The sequence below is a fragment of the Schistocerca cancellata genome, chromosome 2 (assembly GCF_023864275.1).
Source record: "Schistocerca cancellata isolate TAMUIC-IGC-003103 chromosome 2, iqSchCanc2.1, whole genome shotgun sequence".
Classification (NCBI taxonomy): domain Eukaryota; kingdom Metazoa; phylum Arthropoda; class Insecta; order Orthoptera; family Acrididae; genus Schistocerca; species Schistocerca cancellata.
The window spans coordinates 256,339,296-256,352,702 of NC_064627.1; the positions used below are offsets into that span (position 1 = coordinate 256,339,296).

Sequence of the window (13,407 nt, forward strand, 5' to 3'; positions counted from 1 at the left end):
AAGAACAGTTACAATGAACTCATATCTTGCGCCCTGAAAGTTTATATGGCATTGTTAGAAATCAAAACAAATAATTCATTCGAATGATTCTTCTAGTATCATCTGTACGTGGCTGGTAGCTCTCAACTTTGAATAATTTAAAAAGAGTCACAAGTTGCTCACCTTATCTTTTACGACTGATTAGCTTCTATGAAATCCATCCTGTCGCTGTTGTGATCCACGATTGTGTATAACGGTATTTCTTTGCTGTAGTCTCTAATACCTTTCGAATGCTGTTCTAGGACAAAGCACCAATGTTTACTCTTACCCTTCGTTAACCTTAATGAATTTGTAGTTATAGAGTCGTTTGAAAATGACCATACTGAATAAAACATTCTTGTTTCTATTAGACAATTATTTAAATAAAAATCTTTTTAATGTGGCACATTTTTAAAACGGTCTAAAAAGTATAAAATAATTTCTCCTAGTCCCATACAGATACGTACAGATAGTTCCGAAAATTTGTGCTTGTGAATTTTCAATCGCTATTAAAATACTTGTAGAAAAACGTGGGGTGCTTGCAATAGATAATAGTAAGGAGATGAACCATTCATTAATCAATTATGTATTGCATGCGCCCACGTTTTTCGTTATAAATTCTACAATATTTCCATAGCCATCAAAAATGCACAAGTACGAATTTTGAGGACTATCTCTACGGCGTTAGGATCTATATGGGGCTAGGAGAAATTATTTTAGACTTTTTAGTCCGTTCTGAAAACATGTTACATTACAAAAATTATTTAAATAATTATTTTCTGCTGTTTCGTATTGTGTGTGTAAAATTTTTCAATCGATTTCATACATTTTGATGAGATTACAAGAGAAGCGTGGGGCAAATTTCAGAATTATTTCTGTTGCTCTTCAACTGAGTCAACCAATACGTTACTTCCTCCTGTGTTTATTGCACGAAAAGACCTCGAAGGTAAAAATTATGGACAATTGACCTCACACGGGGAATTACCAGCAACCGTTCTTACTACAAAACATTCGCAAGTGTAACAGGAAAAGGGCAAAAAGTACTGGCACACAAAGTACCCTCCGTCACGCACTAGACAAGAAAGCGAGTAAATAATGCATTTTCATCCAGTTCTGAGCTATGCTGAAAGTCTAGAGTTCACAGCTCATCAGAAAGTGACAGTGGTAAAGAAAGTACCCTCGGCCACATACCAGACAACAAAGCCAGTTAATATTGCACCGTTCTCCAGTCCTGCGTATGCCGAAAGTTTCAAGCATCTAGCTCATCAGGAATTTTGTTTAAAATAAATTGCAGAATTTGTACGGAAGAAACACACACGAGAAAGCGACCAAATTCAAAAATGTTAATGAAATATATAATGGCCTCAATTTGGTGAGGAAGAGAGTCCCCAAGTTTTTCAGGTATGCCATATCCAACTGAAGCCATTTACTGGTTATTATATCCGTAGAGCTATCAAAATATGGGGATGCTGATTGATGTGCTCCAGCCGCCGTTACAAATACTCCCACACATTTCAAAGGGATTATGGGGGGGATTCAGCTATCCAGTCGAGGTGCATCAGGGCACCTAAGTGTTCGTCAAACTAGAAATGTATGCGAGAAGCCGCGTGAGCTCGGGTGTTGTCATCTTGGAAGGCGGGATTGTCCATCCACAGCACACTCATTGTGGAGATGTGGAAGAAAGTGTAACACTTGGTCACCGTGAATGTTGAGCTACATATGCCGGTTCTTGTTCACTGTAACCTGAATAAATGGGTCCAAGTCTTGTTACGATTACCCTTTTCAAAAATAAAAAAAAGACAACACAGAGCCATCTCTGGCCACCATCCAGCCACTGCCCACTGAGGACGTTCAGATTTATGTACCGTTGTGCTTCGATGTGCCTGCTCCAAATGTCCACTGGAAATTAGGTGGGATGGACCTATCTGGATTCATGGACTGCAGCAATTCCTGGTGGGACTGCAACCTATTGTCTCTGACAAGGGGCGATTCTTGTGCCCAGTCCCTCTCGATTAGGCTCTTTTTACGACCATTGTTCTTACTCTGCGCCACATGGCTGTGAGTGGTACACCAAAACTGGAAGACATCTTTGACGATGTGCACTGATAAACCGACAAATGGGGCAACTTCAAACATGTTGTTGGCAGGGGAATGTCCAAAAACTTAGCTCTTTTCTATCTTCCTGTCACATCTCCATATCATCTGAGTCTCCTGTGCCGGATCCGTACAGCTGACACAAACATCACTTCACTGCCATGAGTTACGTCAGCGGCCTCTACAAAGCTTTAAGCGTTCTTTGTGCTCTTTTAAGGGTTGTTGTTGTTGTTGTGGTATTCAGTCCTGAGACTGGTTTGATTCAGCCCTCCACGCTACTCTATCCTGTGCAATCTTCTTCATCTCCCAGTACTTACTGCAGCCTACATCCTTCTGAATCTGCTTAGTGTATTCATCTCTTGGTCTTCCTCTACGATTTTTACCCTCCACACTGCCCTCCAATGCTAAATTTGTGATCCCTTGATGCCTCAGAGCATGCCCTACCAACCGGTCCCTTCTTCTTGTCAAGTTGTGCCACAAACTCCTCTTCTCCCCTATTCTATTCAATACCTCCTCTACCCATCTAATCTTCAGCATTCTTCTGTAGCACCACATTTCGAAAGCTTCTATTCTATTCTTGTCCAAACTATTTATCGTCCATGTTTCACTTCCATAGACGGCTACACTCCATACAAATACTTTAGGAAACGACTTCCTGACACTTAAACCTATACTCGATGTTAACAAATTCCTCTTCTTCAGAAACGGTTTCCTTGCCATTGCCAGTCTACATTTTATATCCTCTCTACTACGAGCAATATCAGTTATTTTACTCCACAAATAGCAAAACTCCTTTACTACTTTAAGTGTCTCATTTCCTAATCTAATTCCCTCAACATCACCCGACTTAATTGACTACATTCCATTATCCTCGTTTTGCTTTTGTTGATGTTCATCTTATATCCTCAAGACACTGTCCATTCCGTTCAACTGCTCTTCCAAGTCCTTTGCTGTCTCCGACAGAATTACAATGTCATCGGCGAACCTCAAAGTTTTTATTTCTTCTCCATGGATTTTAATACCTACTCCGAATTTTTCTTTTGTTTCCTTTATTGCTTGCTCAATATAAAGATTGAATATAATCGGCGAGAGGCTACAACCCTGTCTCACTCCCTTCCCAACCACTGCTTCCCTTTCATGCCCCTCGACTCTTATAACTGCCATCTGGTTTCTGTACAAATTGTAAATAGCCTTTCGCTCCCTGCATTTTACCCCTGTGACCTTTAGAATTTGAAAGAGAGTATTCCAGTCAACATTGTCAAAAGCTTTCTGCAAGTCTACAAATGCTAGAAACGTAGGTTTGCCTTTTCTTAATCTAGCTTCTAAGATAAGTCGTACGGTCAGTATTGCCTCACGTGTTCCAATATTTCTACTTAATCCAAACTGATCTTCCCCGAGGTCGGCTTCTACCTTTTTTTCCATTCGTTTGTAAAGATTCGCGTTAGTATTTTGCAGCCATGGCTTATTAAACTGATAGTTCGGTAATTTTCACATCTGTCAAGACCTGCTTTCTTTGGGATTGGAATTATTATATTCTCCTTGAAGTCTGAGGGTATTTCGCATGTCTCATACATCTTGCTCACCAGATGGTAGAGTTTTCTCAGGGCTGGCTTTACCAAGGCTATCAGTAGTTCTAATGGAATTTTGTCTACTCCCGGGGACTTGTTTCGAATTAGGTCTTTCAGTGCTCTGTCAAATTCTTCACGCAGTATCATATCTCCCATTTCATCTTCATCTATATCCTCTTCCATTTCCATAATATTGTCCTCAAGAACGTCGTCCTTGTACAGACCCTCTATATACTCCTTCCATCTTTCTGCTTTCCCTTCTTTCCTTAGAACTTGGTTTCCATCTGAGCTCTTGATATTCATACAAGTGGTTCTCTTTTCTCCAAAGGTCTCTTTAATTCTCCTGTACGCAGTATCTATCTTACCCCTAGTGAGATAAGCCTCTACATCCTTACATTTGTCCTCTAGCCATCCCTTCTTAGCCATTTTGCACTTCCTGTCGATCTCATTTTTGAGACGTTTATATTCCTTTTTGCCTGCTTCGTTTACTGCATTTTTATATTTTCTCCTTTCCTCAATTAAATTCAGTATTTCTTCTGTTACCCAAGGATTTCTACTAGCCCTCGTCTTTTTACCCACTTGATTCTCTGCTGCCTTCACTACTTCATCCCTCAGAGCTACCCATTCTCCTTCTACTGCATTTCTTTGACCCATTCCTGACAATTGTTCCCTTATGCTCTCCCTGAAACTCTTTTGAGGGAGTGACTTATATTTAACCCTGCGAGCTTATGATTGTAAATCGTGCTGTAACGAAATTTATTGTTATTTCTAGATTTTCCAGACTCATTAATGTGACCAGCGCCTAAGTTCGACGTCAAAGTTCGACCACTCACAGACGGCAGGTGGCAGCAGTAGCAATTGGGGGGTACATAAGGTGTATCTGAGGGACGCGGAAAGCAGTTCAGTCTTTGTGTACAGTGGAAACGGAGCGAGTTATCTGATGTCCACAATGGCATGACCAATGGTTTTTGGACCAACTGTTGGGCAACTGACCGCCCCGGTGAACGTTCAGCGAACGTTGCTACGTTTGGCCCTCCACAGCCGGTGCCTGGTCCATGAACCCATGCTGATTACTGTTCATCGGTAACGAAGGCTGGAATTTGAACGGCAATGACACAACTGGGCGTCCACTGCGTGGTGACGCGTGGCCTTTCCAGATGAATCACGCTTTATGCTCCATGAGACAGATGTCTTTTGGAGTGTACGGTGTGAAAGGGCTGAGCAATCGTGTCATTCTGGAAGGCATAGTGGATCATCAAAAGTATGCATCTAACCTTGGGGACCGAGGCAATCCATGCAGTTTATATTTCCACAGCACTGTGGCATCAAGCAACAGGACAGTGCTACATGTAACACAGGTGGCAGTGTATGAGCGTGGTTCGAAGAGCTCCAGGATGAGTTTACTGTACTCCCCTGGACAAAATACTCCTTGGATTCAAGCCCGGTCTGGAATCTTTGGACAACCTCGATCATTCTGTTCGCGCCATGGATCTTAACCGAGAAACCTAGCACAGTTGGCCGGCACTGGAGTCGACATGGCTCCACATGCCTATCGGTGCCTACCAGAACGTCATTGACTCTCTTTCTGCACGTCTCACTCTCGAAAGGCGGTTATTCCGGCTTTTGACAGGTAAGCACATTAATGTGATTGGACAGTGTAGTAATGAGCCGGCTGGAGTGGCCGAGCGGTTCTAGGCGCTACAGTCTGGAACCGCGCGACCGCTACGGTCGCAGGTTCGAATCCTGCCTCGGGCATGGATGTCTGTGATGTCCTTAGGTTAGTTAGGTTTAAGTAGTTCTAAGTTCTGGGGGACTGATGACCTCAGAAGTTAAGTCCCATAGTGCTCAGAGCCATTTGAACCATTTGAACAGTGCAGTAATGAACTCTACAGAAAAAGTGTCTGTGTCAAACATTGTGCAGGAATATAAAAATATTTCACAATTCAATAACAGATAGTTTCAATTTAATATTTGTTATTGCTTCATTTAGCACGATTTTTAGATTTGTTGTTCTGTCTTAAAGTGACAAAAGAACATTGATTACTTTGTCAGATTAGTGTAGTAGGAACACACGGTTTACAAGACTGTTATTGCATGTAACACTACACATAAACCCAAGCTATTTATAATTGATTATTGCAAACATCTGCCGCTTCGCATCTGTAGAATAAATAACAGTAATACTACTGTTGGGCTACATAAATTTTATACCTAAAACAGAACTTTGAAGTTGCTGGTGAAGGATCCCGCATTTTTAACCCTTTAAGTGACATTGGTAATTATAGATACCACTGATTTATATGTCATTTATTACTTTATTTACTATAAACAATCGAATATGTTGGTATTAATATACTCACAATACTTTCTCTGATAAGTGTGAATACCATTTTTATGTTGCTACGTCGGAAAGTTTCAGATGTCGGGAAACAGGTGAGTGATGGTATGAATATTTACCGATGGCCTTTGAGGCTATAGGTTATAGAGCTAGTCTGTGTTCAGCAAGCATTTGTCACTTGTGGATTTATTCTTCTGGTATAAGCGACGTCAAGTTCAATTAACAATTACGTTATTTTACATTATAAAGTAAAAAGTCCATACGGAAACTATTTGAAGGCATATTTACAGCTGAGACGGTCAATTCCAAAACCCATGTCCAAAACAAATCTAAAATAGAGATATCACATGTTCCAGAATCTTCGCAACATTCTTTGCAACGTAGTAAAAGAGATACGTCCGTAACTTTTCGCGTGACGTGGATATTAAGAGTTGAAATCTGCACTCTTGTCCAAAACTTTGTACGTCCTCTTTCACTTGTGTTCCGAAACTTTGTATGTCTAACGTGAATTTCTAAGTTTCTCAAAAAAATGTCTACCTGTTATGTTTGTTACAATGAACTAAACAAAAACACGCAAAAACTGTCGTATTACATACAGTTAAGTAATTCATCACATTTTTAACTCTGAGAAGACTAAAAAGGAGCTGTCTTCATTTAACAGCATGCCGCAGTTTTATTAATGATGTTTATAGCCGCATAAATAAGATAAGTATCTAGGAACAACCAGTATAAACGATTCTGTAATGGGTTTTGCCCAGTTGATAGCATGCACCAGTATTGAGCGTAGTAACTGTAATCATGCATAGTGAAATAAAAGGGGAAGAAGCCATGTTAGGGTTCGTGAAATTATTATTACTGCCACTGAACTAGGACACAGTAGGAACAGGAAATGAGATATCCCTACGTGGAAGAAAAACCAAAACGAACAAGGCAAGAATGATATTGAAACTTTTCTTATTTTAGGGTTCAAATGCTTTGTAAAGATCAGTTAAGGATCAGGTTATCACCGCGAGAAAAAAGAGGGGCTGATAGCCCTTCAAAAAAGTATGTGAAACAAACAGATGGTGTAAAGAAATTTACTCTTCACTCCATCTCTGACACCCATTGAGTCACATTACTGCCGTGATCATTCAAACTGCCAGTACTTGCCAAGTGAACTGTTCACTAAAAAGTTATGGAAGATCTACAACGCAGCACAGAATCCTGAAATGAAAGTGAAATACGGTTTCTTTTACAACATTTTAGAACCAAATATAACATAAGTTTCAGGACACCGCCTACAGACAAATGCTCAAACTATTCTGTGTTGCAAGAACGCATTCGATGAGCCAAAATGGCAGGGAATGTTGCATTGAAAGGTAAGTTGCTCAGTGAACTTGGTTATCACAAACTGCGTGGGATGGCATTTTTCAAACTACTGAAAAGTCAGAATGAGCGAGAAATTACCGTGTCTCTTTACTCCGAAAAGAATCTTACTACCTAAACTAGAGGATCAGGCGGCATAAATAGCCGCCAGCCCTAATTTTTTAACTTCACTATTTGAGAAGGAACTTAGTAGTCAAAGCAGTCTAAGGAAAACACCTTTTTATAAAAAAAAATGTTCAAATGTGTGTGAAATCTTATGGGACTTAACTGCTAAGGTCATCAGTCCCTAAGCTTACACACTACTTAACCTAAATTATCCTAAGGACAGACACACACACCCATGCCCGAGGCAGGACTCGAACCTCCGCCGGGACCAGCAGCACAGTCCATGACTGCAGCGCTTTAGACCGCATCGGCTAATCCAGCGCGACACACATTTTTATACACTCATCATGCAGAACATTATGACCACCTGCATAATAGCTTGTTTGTCCGTCTTTGTAACGAAATACCTCACTGATTCTGCATATCAGGGATCCAACAGGTTGTTGGTAGGTTTGTGGATAAGAAATGTACCGCAGGTTGTGTATTAGCGTACGTAACGGACCTCTGATTTATGTACGCGGTAATGGCACCCGATAGCGACCAGTTGGGTTCCATAAAGTTTCATCAGGCGAATTTTGTTGTCGAGACATCAACGTGACTTCACTATAATGCTCCTCAAACCTCTGTACACGGTTCTGGCTCCGAGACATGGACAGTTATACTGCTGAAAATTGACAACGCCGTCGGCATAAAGGGATGTAGATGGTTCGCAGCTGTCACTGTGTCTTCGAATACTACCAAGAGAATATCTCCTGTAGCATAATACTGCTCCCATTAGCCTGCGCCCTTGGCGCGCTGCACGTTTCGAGCCGCTGTTCACCTCGACGGCGGCGTCTGTGGGGACGATCATCGGCAAAGTGTAGGAGAAATGTGATTCACTCGAAGAGCCGACACGTTTCCATTGATCGACGGTCGAATTCCTATGGTCCCGTGCCCATTGCAATCGTAATTCGCGATGTCGTTGGGTCAACATGTGAACACAGAGGGGTGGTCTACTGCGGAGTTCCATGTTCAAAAATATACGACGAACGGTGTGCTCCGAAACGCTTGCGCGTGCACAAGCATTGAGATCTTTCAGCAGTGATGCCACAAATCGCCATCCATCCTACTTCACAGTGCAGACAAGCCCTCGAACTCCACGTTCTGTGAAGAGTCGTGGACGTCTAACAGTTTTTTTTAGCGCCTAGTGATAGCTTCACTGTCCTTCCTCTTTCCGTAGACGCTCATCACAAGCAGAACGTGTACATTAGACCAGGTACGCCGTTTACGAGATATTCGGTCACAGGCTCTGCTAAATAATACTCTGTCCTTTGCTTATCTCAAGGGATTTCCTCATCTGCAGCTCATATCTGTCCGCGCCTGCTCCGCTTACACACTTTTGTTACCGCGTCACGTGCCCCTATGCCACAAGGCGGCATCGAACATTGCGGTGGCCAGTGGTCATAACGTCCTGGCCTGTCAGAGTATTGCTGGATGGAAAATGAGGGTTTCAAAAGTTCCAATATGATAGCTTCCCGTGTGCATCACAAATTAAGAAATACATTTTTCCCTCCAATGATGCACACTTTACGCCTTTTTGCTGATGGATGCGATGGTCAAAACAAAAATGAAATCATGACGTGTGTGCTGAGTAAGTGACTGGCAACTGAAGCATCAGTCCAATTAAAAAAAGTCGTAATTTTTCCAGTCACTGGCCACTCTTGTATGCCACCAGATCGCGTTTTTTGTCGTATCGAGAAGATATTCGACGACGGAAAAATTCTAATAATAAATGAAAAGCACCAGTTTGCTTTTGTTGTACAATATCACTTTTATTGCTAACCGGTTTTCGGCTTACAAGGCCATCTTCAGACACTTACTGCGTATTATCACCAAAGAAGTTAAATGTTAGCAGACAACATTGGAAGAGAAGTAACACATCTAGAGTGAAGTAGAAACATACAGTAAGTAACATCTTTGCAATGAAATAGTAAAAACTGAACAGTACATAAATAACAATGGAGCTGACAGGAAAACCTTTAGCACAAAATAGGAATAGCATGCCTACATAACAGTTTCTATTAATAAACAAAACTAATAAAATAAGATAAAATTAGTACTAGACAAGGCAGCATCAAGAGGTATGAAACATGGAGAGTGATACACAATCAATTAAAAAGAAGAGACAGTTGTCAATGTGAATACAGAATACATAACGAACTTAAGCAATATCAATAAGATAATGAGAAATTGATAAATGAAGGAAAATGGAGGTGTTTGAGGGAACCTACAGTTTGAGAGTGTGGTGGTACTGCATTTTAACATTAACATTCTAATCAAAGCAGTGGCTGTGTACCAGTTTTCATTAAATAAATCAGCAAAGTAAAATATGAACAGTATTTGATGAGACAACTACAAGGGGAGTTAAACATGGACACCCTTAACTATTGAAACTACAGCCTATGTGGAATACAAAGACAACTGCAACAAATAAAACAACTTAATGAATACAGGAAAATGGGAATATGTAGGAAGAGAGAGTGTGGGAAGTAATGAACAACAAAGATGATTATATGAAGTTTAGGAGAGGGGAAGTGTTGAGTTGTGTCCCCAAGAGTACATAGACATACAAGTATTTCAGGAATTTGGATGCGTCATCTGTCTGGCTGGATTCCTTAACTGGAAAAAGGCAGTGACTGATATAATGAAACATCTAGCAAACTGCCACTTCAAGTTCGTTCCCATAAAAAGATTCTTTATCCACAGAAGCATATTAACAACAATACAAGGTGAAACAAGCTATATTACAGATGTTGGAGTGCCAAGGAGTGTTTGCAGAAAAGACAGAAGCATTAAGCAGGTGGTTGTTGCACCTTTACCTTTGGGTTTTGTATCTAAATCTTCAAAAATCAAAGAGGTTATGAGCCTGCCGTATAAGCAGTTCGGCACTGAGTAGCACAACAATCCATTTAATTAGTTTTTCAAAGAATTGCCAGAGTCTTGAAAGCTTAACTTAAGACAACGACAACAGGACCAATGACTGAAAAAAACTTTATTTAACCGCGTTCTTCATTGAAGCAAAGTTTTGTACGCCATAAATCGTAATTTTTAAGCTATTTCCGGCCATAGAATACATTTGTATCGTATAAATAATATATCAATAACGCAAAGTACACCACGTTGGTAACCATACTGTAGAACATTTTTGAAATTTTGTTAAAGAAAGAAATGCTTGTTTCCGAGTATGTTTCAAATTACAATTAATTTTTAATAATAACAGATACATCCTAAATGGATGGTTCACTAACAGCCCAAAGTATTTCACATGGACAGCTAGAACCCATCTGAATTTAATTCAAGAAAGCTACTTCTTTTGATTCCACTTCTCTTAAATTACCATGTCACCCATAAAATACGTATTTGTGAAATACATAAATACATACTTTCAATAGTGCAAAATATTGCACCTAAGTATCATAATTTTAACCGTTTCCTAATTGTACTCTGAGAAGCAGTTTCTATCTCTAGGAACAGTTTCTGTCTTTAGTGCATTAAGAGACAAGTGATTATAAAATATATATAATACAGTTATTTTCTTCATGTAACTACTTTTTAATTATATTAAAAATGGGAATACATCTCAGAATTCTTATAAACATTTCATGATTTCCAGAATCGTTCATATTTTATCCGTTGCAAAACTCGTTATGTCCACGTTTGTTGTTTCAAAACTAAACGTGTCCTCTATTACTTTCAAAAGTCAGTATTTCCGTTAAAAATTTACTATTAATTATGAAAATGAGGTATTTTCTAGTACCTACCACATATTTGTTTGAAATAATTTTCTGCATTTAATTTATTTTTTATAGATTTCTAATTTCATTACAAAGTGACACAGTAGTCTTTTTCCGTTGTTCTGTTTTCCTTAAGATGGACATGTCCAGTTTTGGAACTGACTTCCTCAGCTATTTTTCTTCCGATCCTTACATGTCGTGAGTTCAGTTACTAGTTACATGCGATTTTACTCATCAGATGCTGTGAAATGCTTCTCCTAATGAAGAATGAACATTGCCGATGACATTGTTCATAAATCTTCTCGAAAATGTTAGCTACTGAGAAAATACAAACTATTTCCTCTGACAGTGCACGTGTAGGATGATTACTGAAAATGTGTAAAATGACAAAAACAGTTCAAGCACACAGTTGAATGTTATACGTATATTAGTACCTCATTTATAGCTGGTTCTTATACAGTAGTTAGAAGGACCGTACCTATATTTGTAAATATGTTTCTAGGTCTATAAGAGTTTATGGAAATGGCATAGTTCCATGACAGATGAAGTTATGGTTAGTGGTGTGAGGAACTGCTGGGAAGTGATCGCAGAAGAGCCCGCAGAAGATTATAATTTGGAGAACACTGTTGCGGATAGTGTAGCTACTATTTCTGAAGTTTCAGTCTGGGTGACACAATGTCAAGCGGTCCAGTGGGTGAAAAGTCTAGTAGAGATAAAACAGGTGGGCTTGAAGAAGCAATTCATGAATGTTGTGAAACCGACTCTGATACTGAAGTGGCTGCAAATGTGGAATTGTATGCATTGTCTGTAGTTGGTTGCGGAACCCAGTGATTTGGGAAATGTCGTCCTGCTGAGGCAATGCGTTTATTATCAGAAGCTGAGCTCGATCATTTCCTGCAGATTTTTTTCAAACCTTTTCAGCACATATTTTGTGTTCCTGATTCATTAGTATGAGTATTTACCACCCCAGAACATATGGCGACCTTGGAAAGACATACTAAATGGAGCAATTTGTACTGTTATGCTGGACATTACATTTTGTCACTTGTGGAAGTTAATTTGATCCATAATTTAGTTTCCTACTATTTTACTATCTCTTTTTTCTCGATTTTTAAACAAATCATCTGATAATTACCTGGTAATATGTCGATACCATTTGACTGACCTGAGACTGAAATACATGATTTAAAAGTACTTACAAGCCAGTCATCGTGTCTCACTAAAGCGGGACATCGTCCGTACAAAAAGAAACGGCTCTTATTCCTGGCGTATAAGCTACTACAGCATAGTAACTACGGTGTCAGCTTGAACAGACAACTGTAGACAACAGATGCATATTTGACCAGCGAGTTGTGAAGAGATGACGTTGAGTACTGGAAGTGCGGCCTTAATGTATTAACTTTGTTACGTCACAATTCGCAATGGAACAACATCTATAAATCAAATGTCTGTGGTAAATTCCTATGGGACCAAACTCTGAGGTCATCGGTCCCTAGGCTTACATACTACTTAATTTAACTTAAACTAACTTACGCTTAGGACAACACACACACCCGTGTCCGAGGGAGGACTCGAACCTCCGACGGGGGAGCCGCGTGAACCTTGGCAGGCGTCCCAGACCGCACGGCGACAAATCAAGTCATGGTACTGCACAACTGCCATATTGGACATTAAATAAGAGGCCACCACCTGATAAACCAATGACTTTATTTGACACTGTTCAGGTAGAACTCATCATCAGATCGTCATGAACATCTTGCTGATCAGGTATATAAGGACGTATGTAAGAAACAAATTTGACTCAGTCTTCCATGACAACTTTGTTCGTTATACACTGTCTTTGTACATTTGATCACCAAGATGTCCAAGACAATCTGATAATGAGCTCTACCCGAAATACACTACTAGCCATTAAAATTGCTACATCACGAAGATGACGTGCTACAGACGCGAAATTTAACCGACGGGAAGAAGATGCCGTGATATGCAAATGATTAGCTTTTCAGACAGGAGCGCCTGGGATGGTGTACTCAACGACGAACCTGGGTGCACGAATGGCAAAACGTCATTTTTTTTCGGATGAATCCAGGTTCTGTTCACAGCACGATGATGGTCGCATCCGTGTTTGGCGACATCGCGGTGAACG

At 40.1% G+C, this 13,407-nt stretch overlaps 1 protein-coding gene across 1 annotated transcript in view; it reads right to left on the bottom strand.

The window, feature by feature from the left end:
* LOC126161592 (glutathione S-transferase 1-1-like) overlaps positions 1–13,407 on the bottom strand; it is a 79,607-nt gene that overhangs the window by 33,574 nt on the left and 32,626 nt on the right. The window lies entirely within an intron of this gene.